The following is a 16,729-nucleotide window of genomic DNA, read 5'->3' as shown; positions in this document are numbered from 1 at the left end:
CTTAGCTCGCTTGTTTATTCAACATATAGTTCGGTTGCATGGAGTCCCTGTGAATGTGGTATCTGACAGGGGTGTGCAATTTGTAGCTAGGTTTTGGAGGTCTTTTTGTAAAAAGTTAGGGGTTACGTTGTCATTCTCCTCTGCTTATCACCCGGAATCCAACGGACAGACTGAACGCACCAACCAGTCGTTGGAACAAATTTTGAGATGCCTGGCCTCTTCCAGACAGGAGGACTGGTGTGAGCTTTTACCCATGGCTGAATTTGCGTTCAATTGTCGTATTAATCAGTCTACTGGCAAATCTCCCTTTCAGGTCAATTATGGGTTTGTTCCGCAGTTTGGAGAATTTTCCCGCATGGATTCTGGTTGCCCTGGTGCCGAGGGTTTGGTGCAACAGTTAAGAACCCTTTGGAGGGAGGTTCAGGCGAATGTCTCCAGAGCCCAAAAGAGGTACAAACATTTTGCAGACAGGAGGAGGGGATCAGTTCTCACACTAACTGTGGGGGAGATGGTATGGCTGTCTACCCGTAACATCAAACTTAAGATTCCCTCCATGAAGTTGGGCCCCAAGTTTATAGGTCCATACAAGATTATTGAGGTGATCAACCCAGTGGCCTATAGGTTACAGTTGCACACCTCTTTCAAAATTTCTAATGTCTTCCATAGGTCCCTATTAAAACCTGTGGGGACGGTTAGAGAAGATTCTTCATCTAATGTTCCGCCGGTATTGGTAGAGGGTCAGCTGGAGTACGAGGTAGGGCGCGTCGAAGGCTTCAGTACCTAATACATTGGAAGGGGTTTTCTATTGAGGATAGGTCTTGGGTTCCGGCCAGTTCTGTGCATGCTGATCGACTGGTGCGGGCTTTTCATGCAAGATACCCTGAGAAGCCTGGGGGTCCAGTGGCCCCCCCGTTAAGGGGGGGGTACTGCCATGGTCAGGAAATGGTTAATGTCCTATCAGGGTTAATTTTGCTAGCCTCTTTCCCAAAATGGGAGGGGTATTTATACTCGCTCCTAACCTGGTTTCTCTGTCAGCTATAGATTCTGTTTGTCTGTATGAGTGACTCCTGGAGTGTTTGCCCGGCTTGCAGAGTTGTCTTGCTTTCCGTGCTTTACTCTGTTTGTGTTCCTGGCTACTGAACTCTGGCTTTGCTTCTGACGATCCCCTGTCTCTCCGTTTTGGTACCTCGTAATCTCCTGGCTTCAACCTCTGCTTGTTTGATTATTCTTTAGTGCTTGTCCCTTCTCTGTTTCCCCGACGTCTGGCTCCACCCCCTTTCCTCCTCCCACTCTGTCACATGGTCTAAGGTCCTGTTCATTACCTGTACACTCTGTTTCATGTCAAAGGTCCCGTGGGTTCTGGTTTGTAACTTGGCGTTTTGCTCAGCTGCTGTGTGCAGCTTCCCCTGCAGCATTGATACCCGGGCATCATGACATATACTATTGTTACATCCACCAATGGCGCAATGGTGGTTGCTCTAAGTATTTACTAATGTGCTTGTATTGCGGCATGATATTTAAACATTGTATGGCAACGTGAGGTATGATTGGATATCACAGCAGGTACCTTTTTCTATTAATAGGACAACACCCTAAGAATTATCCCCAGTATGTGGAAAACCAACCGAAATTATATATGCACCTAGTCCTAGATTCTGACAAAGAAACACTGGAGCACTTTTGCCTACTTTAGCCTCTAAATGATCGGGAAGAACAAGGCTAGAGCTCTACTATGAGAAATTAGGGACACAGCTTACCAAGTTAGTTTAAAACATTAGTTTTAGCTAGATAGTTTACTGATTTATCTTTATTGACTCTAGTTATCCTTATTTACGCACGAAGTGTATGAACATCTCTGTCCCCTATCCCAGCAGGGTATAAATGGGGATATTAGGGAGAGCCGACGAGGAGCGGGGGTGCCAACCTCCGCAGGCAGGGAGGGTGCATCCAGTGAGTGTAGGGCTTGGCACTGTCCTGGCCTTTCCTGTAGTACGCTTGTTTTCTATTTGGTGATGGGTTTGCAAGTGCACACATATGGTTTTAATAATTGCTTTAAATAAAGGTTAAATTTTATGGTATTTTGTAAATTCTCTTTTGGGGAACCTTCTGTGAGCTAAGTTTGATTTACCCCAAATTGTAAGTAATATGGATTAATGGTTTGGCTTACACTGGGGTTGTAAATATACTATTGTTACATCCACCAATGGCGCAATGGTGGTTGCTCTAAGTATTTACTAATGTGCTTGTATTGCGGCATATTTAAACATTGTATGGCAACGTGAGGTATGATTGGATATCACAGCAGCTACCTTTTTCTATTAATAGGATAAGCATTCTGCATTCTGATGTAAACTGAATGCTAGGTGTGAAAAATATTATACTCGCAGAAAAAACACATGACACTTGTATGACAATTGCATTGCACTCGTTCGACTTTCCTGCATCAAAATTGGACCCGGAGCTCTCAGCGTGCTTCCCTGAGACCCTCAAAGCAACGCGATGTGATTGCGTTGCTCCAAGGGTCTCCTACCTTCTTCTCCCTGCAGGCCCCGGATCCAAAATGGCTGCATTCGGGTCCTGCAGGGAGGTAGCTTACCAGCGCCTGCTCAGAGCAAGTGCTGGTAAGCCTGCAGCCCTCCATGTCAGATCGCTGATCTGACACAGTGCCCTGCAAAGTGTCAGATCAGCGATCTTACATTATAGCATGATGCCCCCCCCCCCAAAGGCAATGCTATAGTGTTAAAAAAAAAATATTCAGATGTGTAAAAAAAATGAAAATAAAAATTCCTAAATAAAAAAATATATATATATATATATTGTTGCCATAAATATATTTCTTTATCTAAAAAAATAAACAATAAAAGTACACATATTTAGCATCGCTGCGTCCGTAACGACCCAACCTGTCCCACTAGTTAACCCCTTTAGTGAACACCGTAAAAAAAAAAAGGCAAAAAACAACGCTTTATTATCATACCGCCAAACAAAAAGTGGAATAACACGCGATCAAATAGACGGATATAAATAAAGATGGTACCGCTGAAAACATCATCTTGTCCTGCAAAAAAACGAGCTGCCATACAGCATCATCAGCGAAAAAATAAAAAAGTTACAGTCCTCAGAATAAAGCGATGCAAAAATAATTATTTTTTCTATAAAATAGTTTTTATCGTATAAAAACGCCAAAACATAAAAAAAATGATATAAATTAGGTATCGCTGTAATCGTACTGAGCCGAAGAATAAAACTGCTTTATCCATTTTACCAAACGCGGAAAGGTATAAACGCCCCCCAAAAGAAATTCATGAATAGCTGGTTTTTGGTCATTCTGCCTCACAAAAATCGGAATAAAAAGCTATCAAAAAATGTCACATGCCCGAAAATGTTACCAATAAAAACGTCAACTCGTCCCGCAAAAAACAAGACCTCACATGACTCTGTGGACCAAAATATTTATATTTAATTATAGCTTTCAAAATGTGGTAAAGCAAAAAATATTTTTTGCAATTAAAAGCGTCTTTTAGTGTGTGATGGCTGCCAATCATAAAAATCCACTAGAAAACCCGCTATAAATAGTAAATCAAACTCCCTTTAGGGTTAGGGTTGGGGCTAGGCGTAGGGTTTGGATTACATTTACGGTTGGGATTAGGGTTAGGGGTGTGTCAGGGTTATGGTTGGGATTACGGTTAGGGGTGTGGTTAGGGTTGGGATTAGGGGTGTGTTGGGGTTAGGGGTGTGGTTGGGATTAGGGTAAGGGGTGTGTTTGGCTTAGGGTTTCAGTTAGAATTGGGGGTTTCCACTGTTTATGCACATCAGGGGCTCTCCAAACGCAACATGGTGTCCCATCTCAATTCCAATCAATTTTGCATTGAAAAGTTAAACGGCACTCCTTCCCTTCCTAGCTCTGCCATGCACCCAAGGAGTGGTTTACCCCCACATATAGGGTATCAGCGTACTCAGGACAAATTGCACAACAACTTTTGGGGTCCAATTTCTTCTCCTACTCTTGGGAAAATAAAAAATTGGGGGCGAAAAATCATTTTTGTGAAAAAATATGATTTTTTATTTTTATGGCTCTGCATTATAAACTTCTGTGAAGCACTTGGTGGGTCAAAGTGCTCACCACACATCTAGATAAGTTCCTTAGGGGGTCTACTTTCCAAAATGGTGTCACTTGTGGGGGGTTTCATTGTTTAGGCACATCAGGGGTCTCCAAATGCAACATGGTGTCCCATCTCAATTCCAGTCAATTTTGCATTGAAAAGTCAAATCGCGCTCCTTCCCTTCCGATCTCTGCCATGCGTCCAAACAGTGGTTTACCCCCACATATGGGATATCGGCATACTCAGGCCTAATTGTACAACAACTTTTGGGGTCCAATTTCTCCTGTTACCTTTGGTAAAATAAAACAAATTGGAGCTGAAGTAAATTTTTTGTGAAAAAAAGTTAAATGTTCATTTTTTTTTAAACATTCCAAAAAATCCTGTGAAACACCTGAAGGGTTAATAAACTTCTTGAATGTGGTTTTGAGTACCTTGAGGGGTGCAGTTTTTAGAATGATGTCACACTTGGTTATTTTCTATCATATAGACCCCTCAAAATGACTTCAAATGTGATGTGGTCCCTAAAAAAAAATGGTGGTGTAAAAATGAGAAATTGCTGGTCAAATTTTAACCCTTATAACTCCCTAGCAAAAAAAAATTTGGTTCCAAAATTGTGCTGATTTAAAATAGACATGTGGGAAATGTTACTTATTAAGTATTTTGTGTGACATATCTCTGTGATTTAAGGGCATAAAAATTCAAATTTGGAAAATTTTCGCCAAATTTCTGTTTTTTTCACAAATAAACGCAGGTAATATCAAAGAAATTTTACCACTAACATGAAGTACAATATGTCACGAGAAAACAATGTCAAAATCTCTGGGATCCGTTGAAGCGTTCCAGAGTTATAACCTTATAAAGGGACAGTGGTCAGAAATGTAAAAATTGGGGTTAAAGGGGTTTTCCCATGAACAAAAGTTAATTTTAATCAATACATCTTGGAATAATAATAATTTTCACAATTGGATGTGTTTAATTAAAATGTTCTTGTACTGACATAATCTTATAAATGTGACTCTGCTGTGTACTGTGTAATGTCTGTGTCTGACCGTACAGGAATATGGTCTGAGCATACCACATCTCCTGGGCAGCGGGGGAAGCTAAAGAGAGGATACAGACATTACAGCAGGAGATCGCAAATTTTTCTCTCTTTGAAGTAAACATTGTTTAAAAACACGCAGGGAAATGTTTTGCTTCACAAAAAGAATCATCTGGGATCCCATGCTGTAACGTCTTTATACTCTTTTGCTTCCCCCTTACAGGAGACAGAGAGAAATCCTGAAAAATATAGCTCATTCAAACTAAAATTGTTAGCCTGGTTATTGGCCATGACTAAAAAGTTTGCGGAATATCTGTCATGATCTGAAGTTAATGTGTGGACTGACAACAACCCACTTGTTCACTTATAAAAACGTGTAACTCGGAGCATTGGAACAGTGGTGGGTCGCGAGGATGTCCAACTACTGGTACAAGATAGCTTATTGGGTGAAGCCTGAAAACACCCAAACGGATGCACTATCCATAGTGACCCATGAGCGACAGAGTTGCAGGGTGATGAGTCCCCAGATTTCAGATACTTTGCGACAGCTCTCGTGGCCTCTCAAGAATCTAAAGAATATTAACCAAATCGAGTGCTGAGATACCCATGAAATGAATGCTACACCGTCAAATCCAGAGTTTTTGAATTTACAGAAATGGGTGACCCTAGACCAGGGCCTCAACAAAGAAGGGAGGGTAGCCTTTTCTATCAGTGCCTAACATGTGCTAGGACAATGGGCGCAATGCTGTATGAAGAATGACCTGTTACACAGGTGGATACAGTTACCCAGAGATTTCAGGACTACATGAAAGTAGTGATTCCAGAAGGGATGGTTCTGAGTGTGGTAAAGGAAGCCAATGAGAGCGTTGCACACTTCGAATGGAGAGGACCTTCTAATGGCTGCAACAGCTCGAGTATTGGCCACAACTACGTCGGGTGATGGAAAAAGCTTGTCAGAAGTGCCAGCAGTGTAAATTAGCTAAGCCTCCAGAACAGAGGGCAAGTGATAAGGACATCTGAGCCACTAGAAATTTTAATGGTGGATTATCTCATAATTGGCCCATCTCATAATGGTTGTGAATCTTGCCTGGAGATGACGAACCACTTCACAAAGTTCACAGTCGTAACCCCAACCCGGGATCAGACGGCTGAGTCAGCGACTTGTACCACCTGCCGAGACTTCATCCAGGCATATGAGTGCCTGAAGAGGATCCACTCTGATTAAGGGGCATGCTTCCATGGGAGGGTATGGAAGAAATGCACTGACTATGACATCGAGAAGTCCATAATGCGCTATTACCCTCAGGGAAATGGATCCTGCGAAAGCTTCAACAGAATGTTGTTACAGATGCTAAGGATGTTGGAAGAGGACCAAAAAGATTAGGTGGCCTGAATTTGTTCCCGAATTTCTGTGGGTTTACAATAACCGAGCTCATGCCACAACTGAGTACATGCCTTACACACTGCTGTTTGGTAATAACATCTGCAAAATAACTAAGCTAGAATTTCACCCAGAGGAAGATTGCACCAAGATGAGTATGTCTACCAGGGTGCGGGAACATCGGCATTGATTGCAGATGCTGAGGTGGCTCATTGAACAAATATTCCAAGTGTTGAGCCATGAGCCCGTTGCAGGAAGCGCTATTACTGCTCAGAGATCGAGTGCTGATACAGGCTAAGTGTCCAAGAGGCAAGTTGGATTACAGATGAGAGGTGACTCCCCATCCAGTAACTAGAAGAGTTCACCCAAGAATCCAGTGTATGAGGTTCGACCTGAGAGTGAAGAAGAGGCATCAGTAAGCATGCTACACCGCAACATGCTCCGTCCCTGTGTATCTGAAGGGGAAAGAGTGATTGAACCCCAGAAAGAGCAGATGAATGCTGCATCATGGAGTTTAGCAGATAATGATGATGAATGATGGGTTGTGCAGTGCCAATGGGAAGCAAACTGCCACTCCAGGCTAATCCAGAGAATAGGTCAGAGTCTGAACCCACAAGAGAAGTATCAGAATGCCTGAGTGTTCCTAAAGAGATAAACCAAGAGGAACTTTACAGAACTGAGTATGCCAACGCTGTTGTACCACCCACAAGGTACGTGGAGGATGACTTCATTTGGCAGTACATATTGCAGGAAACACAAGAATGTGCTTGGATACTAGCAACAATGGGACTGCCTGTGAGGAGCATCTATAGATAAAGGGGTCTTTCTCACCTGAGCACTGGCAACTTTAAAGAGAGGAGGAATGTAAGGAGATAGATAAGTGAGGAGATTCACACAATTAATGACTAACAGAGTGGCTGCAAGCGAACACCACCATCTGCTGGTCAAAGACGATAAAGTGAAACCAGAAATAATTGCATTAGTGGGAATTTAAGATTGCGTGTTCCCTCAGAAGAGATTGGAGGAGATACAAGGTCAGATGATAGCTTTGTTACAGTTATTAATTATAAATGGCCCAGGAGGGCAGTGAAGGAGGACTTGGCACCTGAACCTGTAGCAGGACGGATGGGTAGTACAACGAGCTGGTTCATAGTTGCGTTTACAAGAGACGAGATCCAAGAAAAGGAGTCAAGAGACCAAATCCGAATATGGGAGTCAAGATACTAGATCCGAGTAAAGGAGCTGAGAGACCAGATCCAAGTAAAGACCCGAGAAAGACCAGAGCAAGGAGAGCTGAGCTCAGGGAGCAGAACCAGAGCAGAGAGAAGGCTAGGCCGCAGTACAGGTACTTTTGTGTGAGCTGTCGCTTTCACTGTAAACGTACAGTTCAAAGTGGGGAACGGGGTTGTGCTTCAGGGATCATAGGCAGCCAATGTTATCAAAGGACATAGTTACTCACCAATCTGGGGCTTGCACCCTAGCGGGTAGCATCATCGGCACCCGATAGGGACTGTGTGACATTTCATTTTGCCTAGAGAGTGACGATGGTTATGGGCCCAGTAGTGACAATGACGCACTTTAGGTTGGGGCACTGGGACTAAGACATCACTGACAAGAACAGTAATTTAATGGTAATAATAAAACAATAGTGTGTAAATTGCATTGTGTCAATATCCTGTTCATCTTTATTACTGTATTGTTATTGAAGCAGAACTTGCGTCATTTTCACCATTTGCGTCTTCTCCTGATATTGTGCCCAAAACACCCTTTTAATTTGTTATACAATCAGGGGCATAGCTAGAGCTTTTGCCGCCCGGGGCTGCTCCCAAGTTTGCCCCCCCACCCCGGCTCAATACACACAAAGGTTACCAAAAATAGTCAGGACAACACGCACAGAAACAAAACTCTTTATTGTTTAACTGAAACTTTAAATTGTCACTTTGGGAGTAAAGTTGATTTCAAATGTTGTAGAATTTTACTTTTCTTGCCTTTCTGTTTGCAAAATCGTTGACAACATCATCAAAGTCTATTTCTTCACTCAGCTGATGTTTAATAGACAGAATGGCCATATTTCCTAAACGCATGGCGCTCATTGTGGATCTTAGGTAATTTTTAATCAGCTTTAACTTGGAAAAACTCCTCTCACAAGTAGCAACACTTACAGCAATAGTAAGAAAAATAGAAAATAATGACCAATCGGCCCGGCAGCGGAGTACTTGGTAAAGCCTGTACGCTGAATTTGAATTCTCTATGATGCATTTTTAGAATAAAAAACAATGCATAAGGAATAAGACCTCAGATGGACAAGTTAAATTCTTTCGCCGGTGAATGTCACCATCACATGATCGGGACTGCAAAAAAAAAAACAAGTTCTGCTTACCTGACCGCGCTCCTGCTCTCTCCACGCAGCTGAAGCGTGCACTCGCCGGCGACTGACAATGACGTCAGACGCCGGCAACATGCACGCTGGGACTGACGTCAGCTGCCAGCCTCAGATTGTCTGGCGGCTGTTAACTATTGACGTGCGGGCGCGGGCCCGCATGTCAAAAGCGTTAAACAGCTGCAGCCAGGGACGGACTGGGACTAAAATTCAGCCCTGGCATTTGAAGTTACACAGGCCCACTTGTCACATGGTGACTTTATAATAACTTTGTACACGTGTAGGCAGGGCCGGTTTAAGGCAAAGTGGGGCCCTACGCCTAGGCAAAGTTTAAAATGGGGCCCAAAATGCTAACATATTGCACATCACACAAAAGCATTTCGGTTGTATTTACAAGCGCTGAGTTCAGGCCGCTAAATGAGTTTGATCGACAATACTGAAGTTGTTCAACACTTGTTTCCCGGCCTCTTTCCACCGTCTGAGAAAGAATGATGGGACAGAACGATCACTAACAGATCACTAACCAATCACCATACAGAATCATGTTATCAGCAGCACATCTAAAGTTTACACCGGCGATGTGCTGCTGAGAACAATGATTTTTGTTCCGGCAAAAACAATCTGAATATGCAGCATTTTACTTGTTTAGTAAAATACACCCCATAGTCCTCCATATATTATAATGTGCTCCACAGTCCTCCATATAGTATAATACACTCCCTATAGTCCTCCATATATTAAAATACACTGCTCAGTCCTCCACATAGTATAATACACTCCTCATAGTCCTCCATATAGCATAATACACTCCTCATAGTGCTCCATATAGTATAATGTACCGCCATAGTCATCCATGTAGTACAATTCACTTCCCATAGTATAATGCACCCCATAGTTCTTCATATAGTATAACGTATTCCCCATAGTCCTTGATACAGAATAATGCAGCCCACATATAGTATAATGTAGCCACCACCCTACAGAATATAATGCGGCAACCAGAGTATAATGCAGCCACCTCACAGTATAATGCAGCCACCCCACAGAGTATAATGCAGCCAACCCAGAGTATAATGTAACCCCACAAACTATAATACAGCCCACCTCCCCATAATATATAATGTAGCCCCCCATAGAATATAATGCAGCCCCCATAGTATATAACACAACCTCCCCCATAGTATATAACCCAATCTCCCCCATAGAATATAATATACCCCCACAATAGTATATACCACAGCCACATAGTACATAACATGGCCTCCCCATAGAAGATAATATACTCCCCATAGTATATAGCAAAGCCCGCATAGTATATAGCACAGCCCGCATAGTAGATAACAGCCCACACAGCAGTATACAACACAGCCCACACAGTAGTATATACAGCACAGCCCACACAGTAGTATATACAGCACAGCCCACAGTAGTATGTACAGCACAGCCCACACAGTAGTATATACAGCACAGCCCGCACAGTGGTATATCCAGCACAGCCAGCACAGTGGTATATCCAGCACAGCCCACACAGTGGTATATCCAGCACAGCCCGCACAGTGGTATATCCAGCACAGCCCGCACAGTGGTATATCCAGCACAGCCCACACAGTGGTATATCCAGCACAGCCCGCAGTGGTATATCCAGCACAGCCCACACAGTGGTATATCCAGCAGAGCCCACAGTGTTATATCCAGCACAGCCCACACAGTGGTATATCCAGCACAGCCCGCACAGTGGTATATACAGCACAGCCCGCACAGTGGTATATCCAGCACAGCCCACACAGTGGTATATCCAGCACAGCCCGCACAGTGGTATATCCAGCACAGTGGTATATCCAGCACAGCCCGCACAGTGGTATATCCAGCACAGCCCACACAGTAGTATATACAGCACAGCCCATACAGTGGTATATCCAGCACAGCCCGCACAGTGGTATATACAGCACAGCCCACACAGTGGTATATCCAGCACAGCCCGCACAGTGGTATATACAGCACAGCCCGCACAGTGGTATATACAGCACAGCCCACACAGTAGTATATACAGCACAGCCCACACAGTGGTATATACAAGCACAGCCCGCACAGTGGTATATACAGCACAGCCCGCACAGTGGTATATACAGCATAGCCCACACAGTGGTATATACAGCACAGCCCGCACAGTGGTATATCCAGCACAGCCCGCACAGTGGTATATCCAGCACAGCCCGCACAGTGGTATATCCAGCACAGCCCGCATCTCTCCTCCTCCCCCCCCCGAGAATGTCCCCACAGTCCAGTAAAAAAAAACAAAAAAAACACTCTCCTCACCTTTCCTCTTGCCCGAGTTGCTTCCTGCTCCTGTCTCAGCGGCTGCAGTCTGCCCGGGACACAGCAGGTGCGCGATGATATGACGTCATCGCGCACCCGCAGTGTCAGAGGCAGAGCGGGGAATGATGGGAGAGGGAGTGTCTGTAGACGCTCTCTCCTCCATCATTGCATTCAACTGTACCGGCGACGCCGGTATAGTTGAATGCGACGGCAGGGGGGTGAGTCGGCGGTGGTGGGGGGAGGCGGATCGAGCGGCCCACGACTGGCACCGGCCCTTCTGGCATTTGCCAGAAGTGCCCGATGGCCAGTCCGGCCCTGGCTGCAGCCTGCAGCGCCAGCCGCGGCCCGGTGACCCACCCCCGCATTGTGCCGCCCGGGGCGGCCCGCCCCCCCGCGCCCACCCTTCCTACGCCACTCTATACAATTTTTCCTGAGTATGTCACTACTCAATGTGTGGTCCAAAACCACTTTTCAGGCACAGTGTAAAGCTCAAAAGTGAAGGCGTGCTATATTGTTGTGTAGATTTTGCTGGCATGACTAGCAGTGTCCCTGAGATGCAAGAATACCAGAAGAAAAAGATTTCAAACTTATATATACTCGAGTATAATCCGACCCGAATATAAATTGAGGCACCTAATTTTACCACAAAAAACTGGGAAAACATATTGACTCGAGTATACATTGTCCCCTCATCCCTATCCTGGTATGCATGGCCCCCTCATCCCTATCCTGGTATGCATGGCCCCAGAGGTGTACCTAGGGTTTCTGGCACCCGGGACAAGAATTCATTTTGGCGCCCCCCCCAGGACATATACGATTTTCACACTTAGTCAAGAACCCACGAGCCGCTCTCCCTAATGCTTTCAATGTTCAGTGAAAAACAGAGAAGCAGAAGAGAAGCTCGTTGTCATAGGACCAGAAGTATGAAAATCACATATCAGTGAAGCGTCCATGTGACTACTACTGGAACCTGCAGAGCTGAATCCTGACATTGCAGGCTTCTGAATTCTCACAACTAATGCACTACACACTTTTAGGATTCTCCCTGGCCGGTGGACAGTCATGTCAGCACAAGCATGCGATTTGTATACTTTTGACCACATTCCGACTAGACGTGGCCGGCCTCGCTCTGTTCATTTTCATTGCGTGAGGCCACACATGTCTAGTCAGCACGTGACCGCATGTATGTAAATCGCCAACATGAGAATCCTGACAGTGTGCAGTGCGCACTGTGAGAACTCAGAAGTCTGCAGTCACAAAGAATGACTAAACACTCTTTACAATCCTGGACATCCCCTTTAATGCTCTGTAAGATAATGTAAGACTATTCTTACTGAGTGTATTGGGGGACACTCGCTTGGCCGCGATATTCAGCACACGGGCACGGGTTTTAAAAACCAAAACAGTCCATGCGGTTTATTATGCCTCATAAACCGGGTTATGTGTTATGATCCTAATGGTAGAGGATCTCAGGAGTTCCAGCTAAGTCCGCAAACACAAAAACCAGCTCATAGGGAAGTGGTAACTTGGCTGACCGCATATCTGATCCTGGCACAACAACTAGAAGTAGCCGGGGAACGTACCTACGTTGATTCTAGACGTCTCGCACCAGCCGGAGAACTAACTAACCCTTTCAGAGAAAATAAGACCTCACTTGCCTCCAGAGAAAAGACCCCAAAGTTATTATACAAGCCCCCAACAAATAATAACGGTGAGGTAAGAAGAAAAGACAAACGTAAGAATGAACTAGATTTAGCAAAGAGAGGCCCACTAATTAATAGCAGAAAATAGGAAGAGGACTTATGCGGTCAGCAAAAAACCCTATAAAAATATCCACGCTGAAGATCCAAGAACCCCCGCACCGACTAACGGTGTGGGGGGAGAATATCAGCCCCCTAGAGCTTCCAGCAAAAACAGAAATCACATTTTGAACAAGCTGGAACAAAATAAGAGCAAATGCAAAAGAACAAAAATAAGAAAGCAGAACTTAGCTTATCTTGCAAAACTCAAGGACCAGGAGTCAGGAGGAAAACAGACAAACTGATTACATCGATTCCAGGCACTAGACTGAGTTTCCAGGAAGTCTAAATAGGAACACCCAAGGCCTAACGAACCAGGTGGGTACCAACCTGGGGAAGGATAATCCAAGTGCCATACCGCTAGTGACCACAAGAGGGAGCCAACAAATATAGTTCACAACAGTTATGCACAGTTCATTGTGTACATCTCATGAAACACAAGCGGCACCAACTGGTGATATAAACTTGCAGCTTTAACTTACACTTCATTTACGGCTTTGACTCACGGACACTAAACACGCTGGTCCTCACTGACCAGTTGCCGTGGGTCTACCTCGCCGTTCATGTTACAAGCACCAACAGTTTATGGTGGTACCTTATGGGAGCTCCTGCTCCATCTGCTGACTCCTTGTCAGTCCTCACTCCTGGGGAAACTGCCTTACAGGGTTCACCAACTTGCCTGGCCGGCACACAACAGTCAGTCCAGAGCCACCGAAGGACGGTAGCTTCCCCAACACCGATCATCCAGGTCCACAGTCTCTCACATGCTCCAAGAAGACTCCACTCACCGGAGCTTCTCACACAGACTGTCCAGGACCAGGATCACACTGTGGTCTTCAGAACGTCCATCCCACCTGGGACCGTTCAACACAGAGACGTGTGGCCTGTCTGGGTGCTATTCAGGACTTAGTCCAACACCACAGGCCACCAGGTCCAAACCATGTGCATACACAGGAAGCCTCCTCCCAGGGCTTCCAACACGGGAGCACACAGCTCATGCACAGGCTTCCAGGACCTTGCACTTGGACCATTCAGGTCCAAACACTGGAACCACACAGGAACCACACAGAAAACCATGTGACCCACACCCTGGCCACATTATGCACCCGTAAGCACACCCACAGTAATAGATCACCTGGGCGGGTCACATGATCCTGACATCACTGCAGGTCGATCCTCACGGCCTCAATACGACTCCGTGCACATACCGGGGAGATCATGCAGCGCCCCCTGTTACAGGGGTCACTACATCACATATCCCCCCCTCTGTTCAAACTTGTGGGGTTGAACACCTGTCATACACGTGGGGTCACGGGATATGTCACGCACGTTACCTTGCCCTACCTGTCGAGAGAACCGTCTCAGTCGGTTTTGAGCATCACACACAACCATCCAGTTGTTGAGTTTACCCCGCCCCCAGCGGTCAACATGTAGGCCTTGAGCTTTGGCCCTTAAGTCAGTCTGTCTGTGTCACCAAACCTTTAGTCAAGTTTGTCTCTTTACTCGACCTTTCTCTCCAGGGTCGCCACCCACGGTTGGTGCGGTCATTCGTCCCACTTACAGTCGAGACTAGCAACTGATCAGAGTCTGACCCACCATCACTACGTCTACTACTGTACATGACCCTTTTGTTTCCTTTTCCTTGGGAAGGAGGCGGCCGCCACCTTATATTCTGCAGCTGTTCATTGACCTGCCGTCTATACAGTCTTAGCTGCTCTATTTCTCTTAGGTAGGCCACGCGATACCTCAGGAGCATCCGGATATTCGCTAGACTCTCCTTGGACCCGACAACCAGGAATGACACCATTCCATCTTCACCCACGTGGGCCTCATCATCAGCCGGAATCCTCAGTCTCTTCACACCGGATACATTCACCATCTCCTGCATCCCTTTCCCAAATCTGCCAATGAGCTTCGCTACCATAGCTTTGGGCACTTGGACTGTGTCCTCTACCAAGCCCAGACGATTTTGAGCTTTCCTGGCTTGCTCCAAACATCGAGTGGCTTCATTATTCCTCAACAGGATCATCTGTTTCGTGCGGAGGCACTGTAGGTGCATGTCCCTCAGGACAGCCACCTTCTTCACTGTGACTTCCTTAGTAGACAGTATCACCAACTGCTTCGTCTCCAGTGCCCAGTGCACACTACACGCTTCTACTGCCGTTTTAAAGGCCTCATGCACACCCTCACGGGTACATGCATCTTGCCCCTCTTCGGGTACATCTATCATGCACTTGAAGAGCGGAGTCTCACTTTCTTCAAGAACAGATGGCTCCTGCCTTGCCATGGACCTTTCCATCAAGACACCTGTCACAACCAGGTGACCATCTTGTTCTGCTTTTAGCGCCAACTCCTCTTCAGCTTTACCCTCTTCCAGACCCCGGGTCAAGATGGGCATTAGCAGCTTCACCTCGTTACCACTCTGGTACTGGCACGGGAAGTCTGCGACCACCACCTCTTTCTCTTGTAGAGGACCTTTTAGTGCTTCTCTGAGCACTTCAATGTCTTCCTTTAGGGTCTGATACACACTTTGCCATGTGAACAGGTGACCTCTGAGCTCAGAGACTTCCTTCTCCAGCACATCCACCCTGTGCTCAGCTGCTTGTCTCAGGACCCTTTCTCGTTCAACATGGTCTTTCACTGTCTCTTTAAACAACTCTATCTCGCTTCTCCCATCCTCTGGATTGGTGGGACAACCATCACTTGAGGAGGCATTAACTTCAGGCACCACTTCTTTGGTGGCCTCCTCCACTTCTGCACCCTCAGACTCTGCACTGTCAGGGTTGGCCCTCTCTTGGGTCTCAGCGGTGACATCATTAGGTTCGTCCCTTTTCCCTGGGACTTCAGAGTACTTCATACCCGCCAGGTCCTCAGCATCTTCCGTCAATTCTTTACACGGTGCAACTGGTTCCGCCCCTTTGCCTCTCCGGCAACGAAAGGAAGACTTGCTATTTGTACCTGAGTCAACCTTATTGCACTCTTTCCCACTGGCATCACCGTCTGAATGGGAGTCACCACCAATCGTCACCACAGGTCCTGGACCCCGTCCTCCACCCGTCACCACAGGTCCTGGACCCCGTCCTCCACCTGTCACCACAGGTCCTGGACCCCGTCCTCCACCTGTCACCACAGGTCCTGGACCCCGTCCTCCACCTGTCACCACAGGTCCTGGACCCCGTCCTCCACCTGTCACCATGGCACATGCGCTTGTTACTGACCATGACTTGTCACAGTCACTCCCAGAGTCTGTGTCACACCCTACAGTATGATGACCCCGCAAGTCACTCTCTGTCTGGGTGTCTGCTCCACTTGTTTTATCCACCAGACCACTACCAGTCGTATTGTGGCACACTTCAGGTGACGTCAGGTCAGTTAGTTGGGTAGTCGCACCTTTTCCCTTGGTCAGGCCTACCTTAGGACTGTCAACTCTAGGGGGCGCCTTCTCAACATTACTAACTGACATCCACATTATATCCACAAACACTTCAGCCTTTTCCCACAGTGCTTCCAAATCTTGTCCTATTACCATAGGATACGGCAAGATCGGGACTACAGCCACCTCATGGTATGTGGAAACCTCTGCTGCGACAATGTAGATAGTGGCTACCTGGAGATATTTAGTGTCGCCAGGTGACACAGAATTTCCTGGAAGGGTTCTCAGCAAAGACGCTTCTCTCCCCGGGTCTATCAACGCCCGCACACACTTTCCAT

This window comes from Ranitomeya variabilis, chromosome 3 (genome assembly GCF_051348905.1).
Source record: "Ranitomeya variabilis isolate aRanVar5 chromosome 3, aRanVar5.hap1, whole genome shotgun sequence".
NCBI lineage: Eukaryota > Metazoa > Chordata > Amphibia > Anura > Dendrobatidae > Ranitomeya > Ranitomeya variabilis.
This window is presented reverse-complemented; position numbering follows the sequence as displayed.